At 41.4% G+C, this 15,607-nt stretch overlaps 1 long non-coding RNA gene across 1 annotated transcript; it reads left to right on the top strand.

Moving 5' to 3' along the window:
- Nucleotides 1-288: 288 nt before the first annotated feature.
- On the top strand, nt 289-2,332 carry LOC127974968 (uncharacterized). The gene is made up of 3 exons (XR_008157417.1): nt 289-633; nt 1,041-1,131; nt 2,237-2,332. It is a non-coding gene; the product is annotated as an uncharacterized LOC127974968 (long non-coding RNA).
- Nucleotides 2,333-15,607: the final 13,275 nt, after the last annotated feature.

Below are 15,607 nucleotides of genomic sequence, written 5' to 3' on the forward strand. Positions count from 1 at the left end.
CCCGCTCGGCCCGTGTTCTGACTTACTGTAATATTTCACCTGTAATAAGACCGAAATAATATAATTAAAATAAAGAAATTAATGAATACATGATAACATCTAAATAAATGTTGATAGATTTAGCGTTATAGTTTTAAAAATATTAATAAACAGCAAATCAACACAGAAAGACCTAAATAATAATAATACATAATTAATAAACAGCGCCGCCCCTCCCACTACGCGCATCACGCGCTGTGCGTCAACCCCAAAGCGTCAAAAACTGAAGCGTGGTCAAGCGATGTTTATCGCTTTGAAATCACGTTCAAGAAGTCTCATTCAGCACACATCGCGATACTTTCCATCAGTTTGCAAGAGCCGCAGGTTGGGTGAGTTATACAGTCTATGGTGAGTAGTAGTAAATATGCTCTTTTAATGCCTGTCCTAAAACGTATTCTGTCTTCTTTATTAATCAGATGAGCGCCTTATGTTTACTCTCTGTATTACATCGGTCATCCGAGGCTGTCTTTGAGTTTCATTGAGTTTAACTAAATGAACACAGCTGCTAACTGGTTAAACTCTATCGGTCACGTGACGTGACGTGACGTGCCACAGACCTGGGATCCGTTTTATATTCATTTCAGGTTCAAAGATGTAAGTTGTATTTGTAGTAAAATCATGGTAACCATGACACCTACAAAAGTAGGTAAAACCCAGTAAACAAGACATTTACCATGTTTTTTTTTTTAGTTTTTTTTTTTACCACAGTAGCTGTAGCTTTACTGTAGTATAGTAATAGCACATTAATCACCAAATTAACTATAGTTGTACCACTGTAATGGTAGTGTTTTAATGTGCTTTTATATGACTTATTTCACAGTAATCACATTTACTGTACCATGCTTGTAATACCTTTTTAATGTAAAAAAAAAAAAAAAAAAAAACATTTTCCCCATCTTGCAGTTCAATTCATATTTGTTTATAGATAGTTTCACAGATCACTATTAACATTCTGTATATAATTCTGTTTTATTTTCTTTCCCCTTGTATTAATTTTTTAGCTGAAAAGACGTAAAGTAAGCAGTCACCCCAGTGGTGTTTGTGGAGAGGTATTCCTTCAGAAATGGAGAAGACAGAAAGCTGCAGAGGCAGGTTGGTCTGTGATAGTGTGTCCCTTTTATCAAACATTCCTGTTGTTATCATTTGCACAGCATTTTGTTGTTTCTTAAACTGTTGTACGGTCCAAATACCCACACTTGCCATCTTTGCACATTTCCTTTATTTGGCCCAAGTGAGCATGAAGATCACAATGTGTGTCGATCTTAACATGACAAAGTTCGTTTCAACTTTGTATTTTAAAAGAAACTTCTAAATGTCTTTTCAATAGTCCCTAATAATACATTTTAATGCGCTTTTCTAGAACCCAAAGCGCTAAAATTAGCGCCCTATTAACCCTATTAAAGATGACAATTTATTTTGTGGTGCTTCTAATTAAGTGATAAAAAGAAGTTACAAATGATGTACAAAATAAATATACTTTTCTGTGCACCAAGAAAACATGCAACACTTTGTTTTACTACTAAATTAGTCTCAATTTCTAATTATTATAATTAATATTTCACAAACATTGGAAAGTTGCCTGACCTCCTGTGAGATCTCTGCAAAAAGTCTCACATTAATTCCAAAACATGATGCATGATGGGATACACTAAGCGTTGTATAGCGCTCCGGAGCAGTATTGGAGAGGTTTAGTGTGTGTTAAGGACACCGTGCTTTGGCATTATTAAGACCGGGGACAGTCTCATAGTCACGTACACACACTTTCAAGTGAATAAGACCTCAAGTGTGGGTAACTGGAAAGGGGAAAAGTCTTTAAAATGATCCCTAAATACAGTCGCACGTCAAAGTCTTAATAATTCACTAATTCAATTTAACACTTGTATGATATTGTACAAGCCCCTGGACAATCTAATCTGACACTATCACAATATTGGAAAATCAGTTGCCCCACACAGTCAGAAAGTTTATATTGTTCATTGGCTTCTCATTAAATTACTTCAAATAAGCCCCATCAGTTCATGTTCCCACTATACGTGATCTCCATGACTAGATATTGCTATTAATGACTTGCTTTTAATAATGGATGCATTTAACATTTAATTATACAGCATCTTTGCAGATTATGCTTACATGGTCTAAAAAAACACAGTAATGTTGCATTTAATTACATAATATTTCTATCCTTTCTGTCTTACAGGATTGTTTCCAGATAACACTGTAGTTCTCCGTCATGCACAAGGACTCACCTCTTTAACTCCCCCCCCCCCCCCCCCCCACCCACACACACACAGAGAAATGGTTCCTGGATCAGTGACTCAAGACTTTGCAGTGGTTTGATTTCTGCAGAAGATGTAACTTCGTTTTAATTAACCTTATAATGAATACATTGTGACCTTCCAGCAACCCATATACTGTACTGTATACAGAACCAGTGATGACAACAATAGTTAAAAAATAGCATTTATCATATTGATAAAGCATTGTGTTCTCTTTGTCAAGCTTCATACAGTAAACTTTACTTCTGGTGCTTTTATCATAAAAAAGCTTCAGTTCTCATCAGGAGTTTTAGTAAAGGACATATTCATGCACAGCAATCCCCTAGTTCCAGTCATGAAGTGAATGATGTTATTGTTAAAGTTATATTTCTGCATTTTTATGTAGCATGTGTTTGTTTTCCTGAACACTTTATCTTTCTTCCATTGTTCAGACAATCAGTGTTTACGTGATGCTCTGCTGATTGAGTTTTATAGATGATATTGCACACTTGACATGCATGTCTTCATGATGTTATTTTGTGAGTTTGAAACATTAAGTGTTGTATCACTTTTTGGTCAATAGAATCTTTTAAGAAAATGTATATTTTTACGGTGTTCTCTGAAAGATATATACCATATTTATAATGTTTTGTTTTTTAATAAAAGGATTTGCACACTGAAAAATGTTAACGTTTACAACATAACTGCCTTTTTTTTCTTCATAGTTTTATTCTTTAAAAACGAGCTTGGTGACAGTGCAGTAATATGCGCACTTTGTCTTTAAATGAGTTTGACATATCTATAAATACTGGAAAACTCTTACAAAATTATGTATGTTCATTATGCTTTATTTCAGTTTTTATTCCTAGAGATTAATTGGTAAAGCAAGGCAAATCACAGAAACAAATTTAAATAATTTAATAACTTAATAATTTCACTCTTTACTTTTTATTAGTAAATGCTCTTGTCTTTGGTCAGGAAAAAATTTATCTTTTAAATTGAATGAAATGAATCTATTGGTTAGATAAGATACAACTGTGACTGTGCAGTTCACATCACGTGTTGTACACACACATGTACACATCGATATTGCTAAATTGTTGTCAAGCTGAATAACAATAATTTCTGTATTTGCATTATTGTTGGAAGAAGGTGTAGACGTTAATAAAACACTATCTAATAGGTGGCAAATTTAATTTATTGTTAACCAATCTATCCCTTTAGCCGAAAAACGGAAAACAGCGTTCATGAATGACAATAAATGGTTAAGGAAGTGTGATGACGCTGCTCAGCTTTGATGTCATTGGCTGTGAATGTCCCTTGTCATCGCAGGACTGTCTGTGGTTGGATTATCTTTTAACCCATATTAAACAGCGGATCATGTTACAAAAGTATGTTTTGCTGCTATTATCACATTAGTAAATATATTAAGTCAACATTGGGTGTTTCTATGTTGAGAAAAATCACCTTTTTACCGAGATCCTAACACTAACCCTAAGAATAACTTCAATGAACTACAAAAAACAGCGCCTAGTATTCCCTTTCCATAGATAGAACGATGGAGGCTTATGGGTAATGTAGTTTAAAAAGTTTTATTAACGAAATGAAATAAATAATATATTGAATGGTAAACTAGACATATAAATATGTTCACTGTGTAAACCACTATGATATATTTGAGAGGCATGGTGAAATTTAGTATTTTAGAGTATGCAATATGTAAAATGCCTTTATGCCACCTTTCCATTCATTTCTGAAAACTGTGCCCAACATTATTTTATCAGCATAGCATAAGTAGTAATCATGCTGATTTTCGCTTTGATATGTTAATTGGACTCTGATTTACAGCCTTTTGAAATGTACAGTTTTTGGCTCTTCCGGGGGGTGCTACTGGGCCCCTGGGGGTAGAAGGGCAGTAAAACCTACATATATGTATTCTCCTCATCATGGACAACAAACTGAGCTGATCACATTTATATCTGACAGTTTTCACAGTCCTCTGTTTTCTAATTCTTACATCATTGCTATTATACCTTTTGACAGGACATTGTGAGGCCATCTGATGAAACATGGAAAAATTATAAAGAAATGTTTTGATAATAAAAATAATAGATTATTTATTTGATTTTTGAAGTAAACATCAATAAATATAATGGATGAACCTGCAACAACATGCCATTATCTATTCCCCACTGTTAAGCAGTAATCAAGGACAATGTATACACATTGTGATACTTCACTATTACACAAGGACAAATTCATTCATATATATTACTAATAACTAATTAGCAAAAATCAGTGTAAAAATGTCCTCCTCACCCCCGTATCTTGCTCCTCAGGTGCTGGACATCAGTAATGTGTGTGCTCTTGGTTTTAATGCAGTACAAGATCCACGTTGATCATTCCTGCTACATTCTCAGTTATGCCTCAAGTGTTTGTAACTATAAAGCCCATGGCACCATCTTGTAATGCAAAATAATTAATCTCGTATCTCTCTTTCTTTCACAAAATAATTGGCATTTGTTACTAAATATAAACAATAATAACTTTCTGGTGTACTGATGTCCCAGATGTCATTAATCTGATCAAATATTTTTATGTCTTAAGTAAAAAATAATCCCAATAATGATTACGTAGTTTTTCCAAGTCTAAAATAAACACATATGAGCCTACCTAGTAAAATGATGTATTTAACAAGAATCTTCAGAACACAATATTCATCATATTCATTTTATTGAAGCATAGACTATAAAGATGATAAAGTAGCATCAAGACAAATAAGATTCAAGGAAAATAGTTATTCATCATCAAAAATACAGATGAGTGATGAAATGTCCTTAAAAGTCACAGTCCCATTCAGTCAACTGTGATACAGATCATGTGATACATATAAGACATTGGATACTGTTTCAGAAAATAATGATTCCCATCATCACATCTAAACTGGTTTCATCGTGATCTTCTCTCGTGTCTGGAAACAGTTTGTGGTTGATATCCAGCACTGATGTGGTGTAGCTTGTTCTCAGCCAGAAGATTAGATTAGATTAGATTAGATTCAACTTTATTGTCATTATGCAGAGTACAAGTACAGAGCTAATGAAATGCAGTTAGCATCTAACCAGAAGTGCAAGAATATAGTGTTTTATATACATAAAAGTGCAGAGTAAGTAAAGCTATGATATACAGAATTTACAGTGGAGTTGCTATATACAATATTGATCAGAGTATATACAGAATATAAATATGAATTTAATGTAGGGATTGTATGTACATTATGAACAGAGCAAAGAAGAATTATATATACATTATGAATAGCAGGAACTTGAGAACAGTGGTAATAAATACAGTTGAATGAGTGTGCAAAAGTATAGTTTAACTTTTTTATTATATGCAAAATAATAGTAGTGCAATTATATTTATTGTAGAAATAGTTTACTGTGCTTGTACAGTAACAGCTTTAGACAGTTTATAGTGTAATGGATTTAACCATGTGCAGTCTGTGCAAAATATGAGTAGTGCAATACATGTATGTAAAGTACTGTGACCAGTGCAGTAAAAGAGCAGGTGCAGGTTAGATTGGTGGTGTGGTGTTCAGGAGTGTCACAGCCTCGGGGAAGAAGCTCTTCCTGAGTCTACTAGTTCGAGAGCGTTGGCTCCTGTAACGCCTGCCGGATGGAAGGAGGGTGAAAAGTCCATGGTTAGGGTGAGAGGCATCCTTGATGATGTTTCTTGCCCTACCCAGACAGCGCTTCTGATAAATGTTCTCTATGGAGGTTAACTGGGTGCAAGTGAGATCTCCCAGTCCTAAGATCCCAGACCTGGTCAAAGTGAAACAAACAATCCAGATGAAGTTGTTTAATGGACATAGAGCTCATCTTATGTTCTGTGTGATTTTAGCAGGGTGAGTAACTATGACCCTTGTAGTACTGTACACTTACCATTCTTCAAGCTGTTTTAAGATCTTTTGAGAAGCTTTTCTCTGAAGACAATTTACCACATCCTCTTCTTTCCCTCCTTTCAAGAGCATCACTTGGTCAAAACCCCTCATTTGGTTGATGAGATCATCTGTACAAAGTAAAATTGTTAAAATACTGCAATAAACAATTTCATTATGCAAGAATTTAGAAAAAGTTACAGAGGCAAAGGACTTGCCCATGAGACTCCATTAGCACGTGTACTTCTCAGAGACTCTAGAATTCATCTTTTGTTGCAGTAAATGTGTTTTCTTCCTCTAGAGTCTTTCTCCAGAGTTAATGACTTCTCTCACAAATGTGTTTTAGTCTGTGCAGTGTAAGGCTTTGCTCAAACCAATCAACTATCAATTCACAATTAATAACATAACATTCACAAAACAGTGAGATAATGTCAATTGGTGTTTATATCAATTAAACCACTTTTATGACACTTGTATGCTTTTAAGAATAACAGGTGGTGTTTTTTTTTAAACTTTAGATTAAAAATGTTCCAGTCAAACTTTGCTAACATGCTATAATTATTATAGCTGTATCAAATTAAATAAAATAAATATAAAAACATTGGAAAGAATAATTACGGCTGACATGACCAGTCCTGTGAGAGATCATCATAAAGTCCTGTAACACAGCATTGCTTCAACACACACATACCAGAGGACTTCTGTTTGCTTGAGCACAAGATGACCATCTTCATTTCTCATCCTGAGCAAATCATTTCCTTGGTCTTCCTTCTCTTCTGTGAAACAAGATAATCTTACTCTGTGTGCAATGAGCAATATTTCTCATTAAACATATAATTAAGTTAATTTAAAGTAAGATTCAGACCAGAGCATTTGATGAGTAAACAAATGTACCTGGGAAGAGCTGATCGTGGCAAGAGTCGCTGAGACTCAGTAATAGCTCTTTTAGTTTTTAGGAAGGTTTGTGAGGGTTGGCTCCCCAAAAACTTCTGAAAAAGAAGAACAGCATTATCTGCAAACAATCCTGTAAGACAGAAAGAAAGGAAATATTATTTCATTACATGCAACTTATACATTACTATATACTTTAACTTATACATTACTTACATACATTATTTTTTAGACCATGAAAGCATTAGTGAATTATTAAGACTTTGATGTGGGACTGTATTTAGGGATCATTTTAAAGACTTTTCCCCTTTCCAGTTACCCACACTTGAGGTCTTATTCACTTGAGAGTGTGTGTACGTGACTATGAGACTGTCCCCGGTCTTACTAATGCCAAAGCACGGTGTCCTTAACACACACTAAACCTCTCCAATACTGCTCCGGAGCGCTATACAACGCTTAGTGTATCCCATCATGCATCATGTTTTGGAATTAATGTGAGACATTTTGCAGAGATCTCACAGGAGGTCAGGCAACTTTCCAATGTTTGTGAAATATTAATTATAATAATTAGAAATTGAGACTAATTTAGTAGTAAAACAAAGTGTTGCATGTTTTCTTGGTGCAGAGAAAAGTATATTTATTTTGTACATCATTTGTAACTTCTTTTTATCACTTAATTAGAAGCACCACAAAATAAATTGTCATCTTTAATAGGGTTAATAGGGCGCTAATTTTAGCGCTTTGGGTTCTAGAAAAGCGCATTAAAATGTATTATTAGGGACTATTGAAAAGACATTTAGAAGTTTCTTTTAAAATACAAAGTTGAAACGAACTTTGTCATGTTAAGATCGACACACATTGTGATCTTCATGCTCACTTGGGCCAAATAAAGGAAATGTGCAAAGATGGCAAGTGTGGGTATTTGGACCGTACAACAGTTTAAGAAACAACAAAATGCTGTGCAAATGATAACAACAGGAATGTTTGATAAAAGGGACAAACTATCACAGACCAACCTGCCTCTGCAGCTTTCTGTCTTCTCCATTTCTGAAGGAATACCTCTCCACAAACACCACTGGGGTGACTGCTTACTTTACGTCTTTTCAGCTAAAAGATTAATACAAGGGGAAAGAAAATAAAACAGAATTATATACAGAATGTTAATAGTGATCTGTGAGCAAAATATTTAAGATATAAACAAATATGAATTGAACTGCAAGATGGGAATTTTTTTTTTTTTTTTTTACATTAAAAAGGTATTACAAGCATGGTGCAGTAAATGTGATTACTGTGAAATAAGTCATATAAAAGCACATTAAAACACTACCATTACAGTGGTACAACTATAGTTAATTTGGTGATTAATGTGCCATTACTATACTACAGTAAAGCTACAGTTACTGTGGTAAAAAACAAAAACAAAAAAAAAACATGGTAAATGTCTTGTTTACTGGGTTTTACCTACTTTTGTAGGTGTCATGGTTACCATGATTTTACTACAAATACAACTTACATCTTTGAACCTGAAATTAATATAAAACGGATCCCAGGTCTGTGGCACGTCACGTCACGTCACGTGACCGATAGAGTTTAACCAGTTAGCAGCTGTGTTCATTTAGTTAAACTCAATGAAACTCAAAGACAGCCTCGGATGACCGATGTAATACAGAGAGTAAACATAAGGCGCTCATCTGATTAATAAAGAAGACAGAATACGTTTTAGGACAGGCATTAAAAGAGCATATTTACTACTACTCACCATAGACTGTATAACTCACCCAACCTGCGGCTCTTGCAAACTGATGGAAAGTATCGCGATGTGTGCTGAATGAGACTTCTTGAACGTGATTTCAAAGCGATAAACATCTCATGTCAGTGACGCTAGAGGCGCTTGACCACGCTTCAGTTTTTGACGCTTTGGGGTTGACGCACAGCGCGTGATGCGCGTAGTGGGAGGGGCGGCGCTGTTTACTAATTATGTATTATTATTATTATTTCCCTATCATAGGTCACTTCGATGCTGCGGTGACGTCACCACGTATGGGAACACCTCTGGTGTGACGAATGTCTGAAGCCCTATACCATCCCGCCAATCCTATTGGCCAAATGGCGCATAGCACCACCCTGCGCATGCGCGCGCATGATATACCTGGGTGCAGCGCGCCATTTCGCTCAGATTTCATTCCTTCAGGAATAGCGAATCATCTGTGCCCTATCGTCTCGCGTTCTCCAGCGATCTCTTCGAGCAGTGTTAACTCCTCTTCGCGGACGCGATGAGCTTTCGAAAATGTAAGGAGCCATGTACCAGGTACATCACGGCGGGGGACACTCATGACAGGTGCGTAGTATGTCTTGGTTTACATCACGCACAGGCGGCGCTTAGCGGCCTTTCTTCCTGTCCCCATTGTGATGGCCTGCGGCTCAGAGTACTGCGCTCCAGGGTGGAAGTTTTCTCTAATGTCGCCCTCGAGTCTAACCCCCGTCAGGTCACCTCTGCGACTGCCGAGGCACCGCACGAGGCGAGGGCCTGGGGTGACACGTGCGACATGGATTTTGTGGACAGCGCAGCGCTGGAATATTCTCCACATCGCTCGCTCTCCCCTACCCTGCTGCAGAATAAAACTTATACTGAGCCCGTCGTCTTCTCTAATGAGGATTTACTTCCCACACCGGAGGCATGCACCGCCATCTCCTTCGGTTGTGGACGCTATGACGACGATGTTTTATCCACCGCGGCCTCGGGGTCTGAGGACTTCGCGACCGACACTAGCCCTCTTCCTCCTAGCGGACAGGAGAGGCGTGTTTCCCCCTCCTACAGTGAGCTGTTGGATGTGGTTTCTCGTGCGGTGGGTAAATTGGGGCTAGACTGGGAGGTTGACAAGGCCGAGGCCCAACCTTCTTCCAAGCTGGACGACCGTTTTTTAACCAGTCGGACACCTACACAGCCCCGAAGGCCTTTGCCTTTTTTCCCGGACCTCCACCAGGAGGTTTCGAGGTCCTGGAAACAGCCATTTTCGGCGCGGATTACTAACGCCGCGGCCGCGGATTTCGCCACCGTTTCTGATATGGCGAACCATGGCTATACTATGATGCCCCCGGTGGAAGAGACTCTCGCCGAACACCTTGCGCCTAGTTCGGCCGCGGCTTGGAAGTCTCGCCCCCTTCTTCCTTCGAAGGCGTGTCGAGTCACGTCTAGTTTGGTGGGTAAATCCTACATGGCGGCTGGTCAGGCGGCTGCGTCGCTCCACTCTATGGCGGTCCTTCAGGCCTACCAGGCGGAGTTATTAAAGGAATTGGATGAAGGTGAGGGCATCACACCGGAGGCAGTTAAAGAACTGCGTAGAGCTACGGATTTGGCGCTACGCGCTACCAAACATACCGCTCGTGCAGTGGGCCGTACTATGGCCGGTTTGATTTCGGTTGAGCGCCACCTCTGGCTTAATCTCACCGATATAAAGGAGAAGGATAAATCTTTCCTTATGGATGCCCCTGTCTCCAGGGATGGATTGTTCGGTGAGGCTGTCACGTCAGTAGTGGAGAAGTTCAGGGCAGCGAAACAGCAATCAGCCGCTTTCCGCCAGCTGATTCCCCGCAGACCCAGGGAGGTCGAACGCCGGCAAGCGCCCGCGCGTTCTCGCTCAACCTCCTCTCACCGCCAGCGAGCAGCCTCTCGAGAGGAACCTACACCCATGGCGCCTCCTCGTAAGGACTGGGGCCCTAGGGTTTTTCCTCCGGCGCACCAGCGTCAACGTAAGCGTTTGAACCTGACCTCGACGGCTAAAGCCTCTCGTTCTCGGGTGCCGAATAGCAGCTCCTATCCTTTTGCTGCTTGCCAGGGACTGTGCCCTCCGCTAGAGAGCGCTGTCGGACCGCTTTCGCGCATCCCACGCTCTCATTGCAGTCCCCATGCTCAAACATTGATTGTCTCGCCGCTAACAGCGCCTCGAGCAACATTGGATCGAGCTGTAATGACAGACGCTCCCTCAGACACTCTGCGCAATCCTGCTTTCGGAGTTCGAGGGACGACTCAAGGACCCTACACAAACGGCCCGTTTATGACGGCTCACACAGCCGCCGCTTTTTCGCTAGCGGCAGAGCCCGATGTTCCATCTGTTGGCCTAATTCCTGCCGTGGACACGTTTCAGGATTATACTCAACGGAACGCAACGACTCCGGCGCATACGCTTCCCCGGTGCACGAACACCACGGGTTTTTCGTGTCCGGTCGTTTTAACGCGTATGACGGCGTTGCTGGGAGCGGAAGCTTTGGAACCGTTAATATTGTTTCGGGCCGCGTGGGAACGCTTGCCCGGCATTCCTCAATGGGTGTTACGCACGGTTTGTCACGGATACACCATTCAGTTTCGGAAAGGCCCGCCTCCTTTCCGCGGAATTCTTCCCACTACGGTGAAGTCTACGGAAATGGCGGTGCTGCGACAAGAAATGTCAGCTCTGCTGAGCAAAGGGGCTATAGAAGAAGTACACCCCTCTCAGATGGAGACAGGTTTTTACAGCCGTTATTTCGTGGTACCGAAAAAAGACGGCGGGTTACGACCCATTCTGGATTTACGCCGTCTGAATCTTGCACTCAGACCGAGCAAATTCAAGATGTTGACGGTGAAAAATATTCTGTCTCAGATCCGACCAAGCGATTGGTTTATTACGATCGATCTGAAGGATGCGTATTTCCATATTCAGATCGTCAAGAGACACAGGAAGTTCCTCAGATTCGCTTTAGAGGGCAAAGCGTATCAGTACCGCGTTCTTCCCTTTGGCTTGGCTTTAGCGCCCCGTACGTTCTCAAAGTGCATGGACGCAGCTCTGGCCCCGTTGCGGCTCCAGGGCGTTCGTGTGTTGAACTATTTGGACGATTGGCTGGTGATAGCGCAATCGCGGACTCAAGCACACTCTCACCGAGATCTTGTGCTGAATCATTTAAACAGCCTGGGCTTACGAACAAATTTCAAGAAGAGTGTTTTAACTCCCTCTCAACGGATAACTTTTCTTGGAATAGATCTGGACTCTCGCGCGATGACAGCGAAGCTTTCTCTCCCGCGCGCTCAGTCGATTGCGTCATGCGTGCGGCACTTCAAAGCGGGTCGCACGGTGACGGTGAGATTGTGCCTCAGGCTCTTGGGTCTAATGGCAGCAGCATCCCCCGTGATTCGTCTGGGATTGCTTCAAATGCGCCCTTTTCAGTGGTGGACGAAAAGGCGGAATATTTCACCCCGTTGTCTCCCGCATCGCACGATTTCGGTGACACGGCGGTGTGTGATGTCGCTGAAAATTTGGATGTCAACCGAATTTCTCCTGTCAGGAGTTCGATTGGGAATTTATGCTTTCCGAGAGACTGTCACGACGGACGCGTCTTTGACTGGTTGGGGAGCTGTGTGTCGAGGGCGACCAGCCCACGGAGTGTGGACAGCGGCTCAGCGCGGCTGGCATATAAACAGACTGGAATTACTGGCAGTTTTTCTGGCTCTCCAGTATTTCTCGGATCTGCTGATCGGCCGTCATGTGCTACTCAGATCAGACAACACAGCGGTTGTGTCTTATCTGAACCATCAAGGAGGATTGCGCTCTCGCCCCCTGTGCAGGCTGGCGAGGCGTGTTCTTCTGTGGTCTCGGGACAAGTTTCTCTCGATCCGGGCCATTCATGTCCCCGGGCGATTGAATTTCGGAGCGGATCTGTTATCCAGACAGGCTCTGGAACAGGGAGAATGGCGATTACACCCCCAGACGGTGGATCTTTTATGGCGGATATTCGGCAAAGCGAAAGTGGATTTATTCGCATCGAGCATGACTACGCATTGCCCGCTATGGTTCTCCCTACGCTCCCCATCGCCCCTGGGCGTGGATGCGTTAGCTCACAGCTGGCCCAGGACCAGTCTGTATGCTTTTCCTCCGATTCGTTTGATCCCAGCGGTATTATGCAGATTACGCCGGGACAGAGTGGAACAGCTGCTGCTGGTGGCTCCGCGATGGCACACGCAGCCGTGGTTTGCGGATCTGATCAGTCTGCTAGCGGGCTCTCCGTGGGAGATTCCCATCAGACAGGATTTATTATCACAAGCACAGGGGCTGATTTGGCACCCGAGGCCAGATCTGTGGAAACTGTGGGCGTGGCCACTGAGCGGAGTGCGTTAGTATGTCCCGGTCTTTCTGCTGAAACTACTGAGACTATATTGAGTTCTAGAGCAGCTTCTACGAGACGCTTATATGCTTTCAAGTGGAGACTGTTTACAGCCTGGTGTGGTAATCATAATGTGGATCCAGTTTACTGCCCAGTGGCTTCAGTGCTGGAGTTCCTCCAGGAGCGTTTCTCGGATGGCGTTACACCAGCCACTTTAAAGGTTTACGTGGCAGCCATTTCAGCTTACCACGAATGCATAGGCGGTGCCTCTGTGGGGCGTCATCCATTAGTTTCTCGTTTCATACAGGGTGCGCGACGGCTGAGGCCTTTCCGCCCTGTGCGAGTTCCTTCATGGGATTTATCCATTGTGTTGTTAGGTTTATCAGGGCATCCGTTTGAGCCCTTGGAGACCGTATCGGATAAAATCCTGACATTGAAGACACTTCTTCTCATGGCTTTATCCTCCCTCAAGAGAGTTGGGGATTTACAGGCCCTTTCTGTTTCACCCTCATGCATGGAATTTGCACCAGGCTCTGTGAAGGTGCTGCTGCGGCCCAGGCCTAACTATGTTCCTAAGGTCGCATCTAACCCTTTTCGCTTTCAGCAAGTGGTTCTGGAAGCTTTTTCGCCTGCCGAGGCCGGGTCAGGAGATCTAAGTCTTTGCCCTGTGAGAGCTTTAAAGACTTATGTGGATCGCACAGCTCCTTGGCGTGGTTCTGACCAGCTGTTTGTCTGCTTTGGACATAAAAGTAAGGGCCATGCAGTTACAAAACAGCGCATGTCCCATTGGCTGGTGGAGGCGATTTCTTTGGCCTATGAGGCGCGCGGACTCGCTTCACCCTTAGGGGTTAAGGCTCATTCCACTCGAGCTGTAGCTTCTTCTCAAGCTTTTCTCAGTGGCTCTTCTATGGATGATATCTGTGCTGCGGCAGGATGGTCCTCACCGAGCACTTTTATCAAATCCTACAGTCTGGATGTGAGGATGGCCCCTGGCTCCCGGGTTCTCTCCGCTTGAGCAGTTGCTTCCTCGGATCTCAGTTATCAGGTACGTCAGGCGTTTTGGTATATCGTTCCCATACGTGGTGACGTCACCGCAGCATCGAAGTGACCTATGATAGGGAACATCTCGGTTACGTATGTAACCTTGGTTCCCTGAATAGGGAACGAGATGCTGCGGTTCTGGCCGTTCCGTACCTTGATAACTCTTCATCTTCAGTCATGAAATCTGAGCGAAATGGCGCGCTGCACCCAGGTATATCATGCGCGCGCATGCGCAGGGTGGTGCTATGCGCCATTTGGCCAATAGGATTGGCGGGATGGTATAGGGCTTCAGACATTCGTCACACCAGAGGTGTTCCCATACGTGGTGACGTCACCGCAGCATCTCGTTCCCTATTCAGGGAACCAAGGTTACATACGTAACCGAGATGTTAGGTCTTTCTGTGTTGATTTGCTGTTTATTAATATTTTTAAAACTATAATGCTAAATCTATCAACATTTATTTAGATGTTATCATATTATCATGTTTCTTTATTTTAATTATATTATTTCGGTCTTATTACAGGTGAAATATTACAGTAAGCCAGAACACGGGCCGAGCGGGGCTCATTCTAAACCCATTAGCGGACATTCATATCACAGAATCTGACTGCGATCAGAGGCTCATCAGCGACATCATTTTTAAGAAGCCTTTACAATAGCCTTAATAAAAACTTTTAACTTTAGAGTCTAAAGTAAAAAAATAAAAAATAAATAAAAAAAATAAATCTGTAGGCCTATCGCTAATAAATAATTTATTTATTTTTAGATATTTTTTGTTCTTTTTATTTAAACTAAATTGTTTCTTAATGTGAAAATGTGTTACAGTTATGTGTCAAGGACTTGATATTGAATTCTGTAATAAAAAAAAAAATTAAATCTAGGCCTATGAAAAAAATAAAAATCAATGAAAAGTAAAAAAAAGAACCATTGCGCATTTTACAGCTAAAAAAGTTTTAATGTGTTTTTGTCACCAGCAATACAGTATGTTGCTCAGTTTTGTACAGTAAGTTAAGCTCCGATTTTTTTTCAAGTTTCAGTGAGTTTCTTCTGTTGTCCTGTGAAAAATTTAATAATAATAATAATAATTAATCAGAAAATATTGTGCTGATGCACGAAAGATGCCTCCAGTTGAAATGCATTAGTTTAAAAAAACGTGCTGCAATCATGAAAATAAGGAAATAAACGTGTGCCTGCCACGAATAAATAGATTAAATTACGTGACAAAATCACGAACTGCCGTGAGACTGGGTTTCCGTGTGTGGACCACGGAAGAAGAGTGTCATTGACTTGCGTTAGAGTTATCCGTGATCTCAG

This window comes from Carassius gibelio, chromosome A1 (assembly GCF_023724105.1).
Source record: "Carassius gibelio isolate Cgi1373 ecotype wild population from Czech Republic chromosome A1, carGib1.2-hapl.c, whole genome shotgun sequence".
NCBI classification, from domain to species: Eukaryota; Metazoa; Chordata; class Actinopteri; order Cypriniformes; family Cyprinidae; genus Carassius; species Carassius gibelio.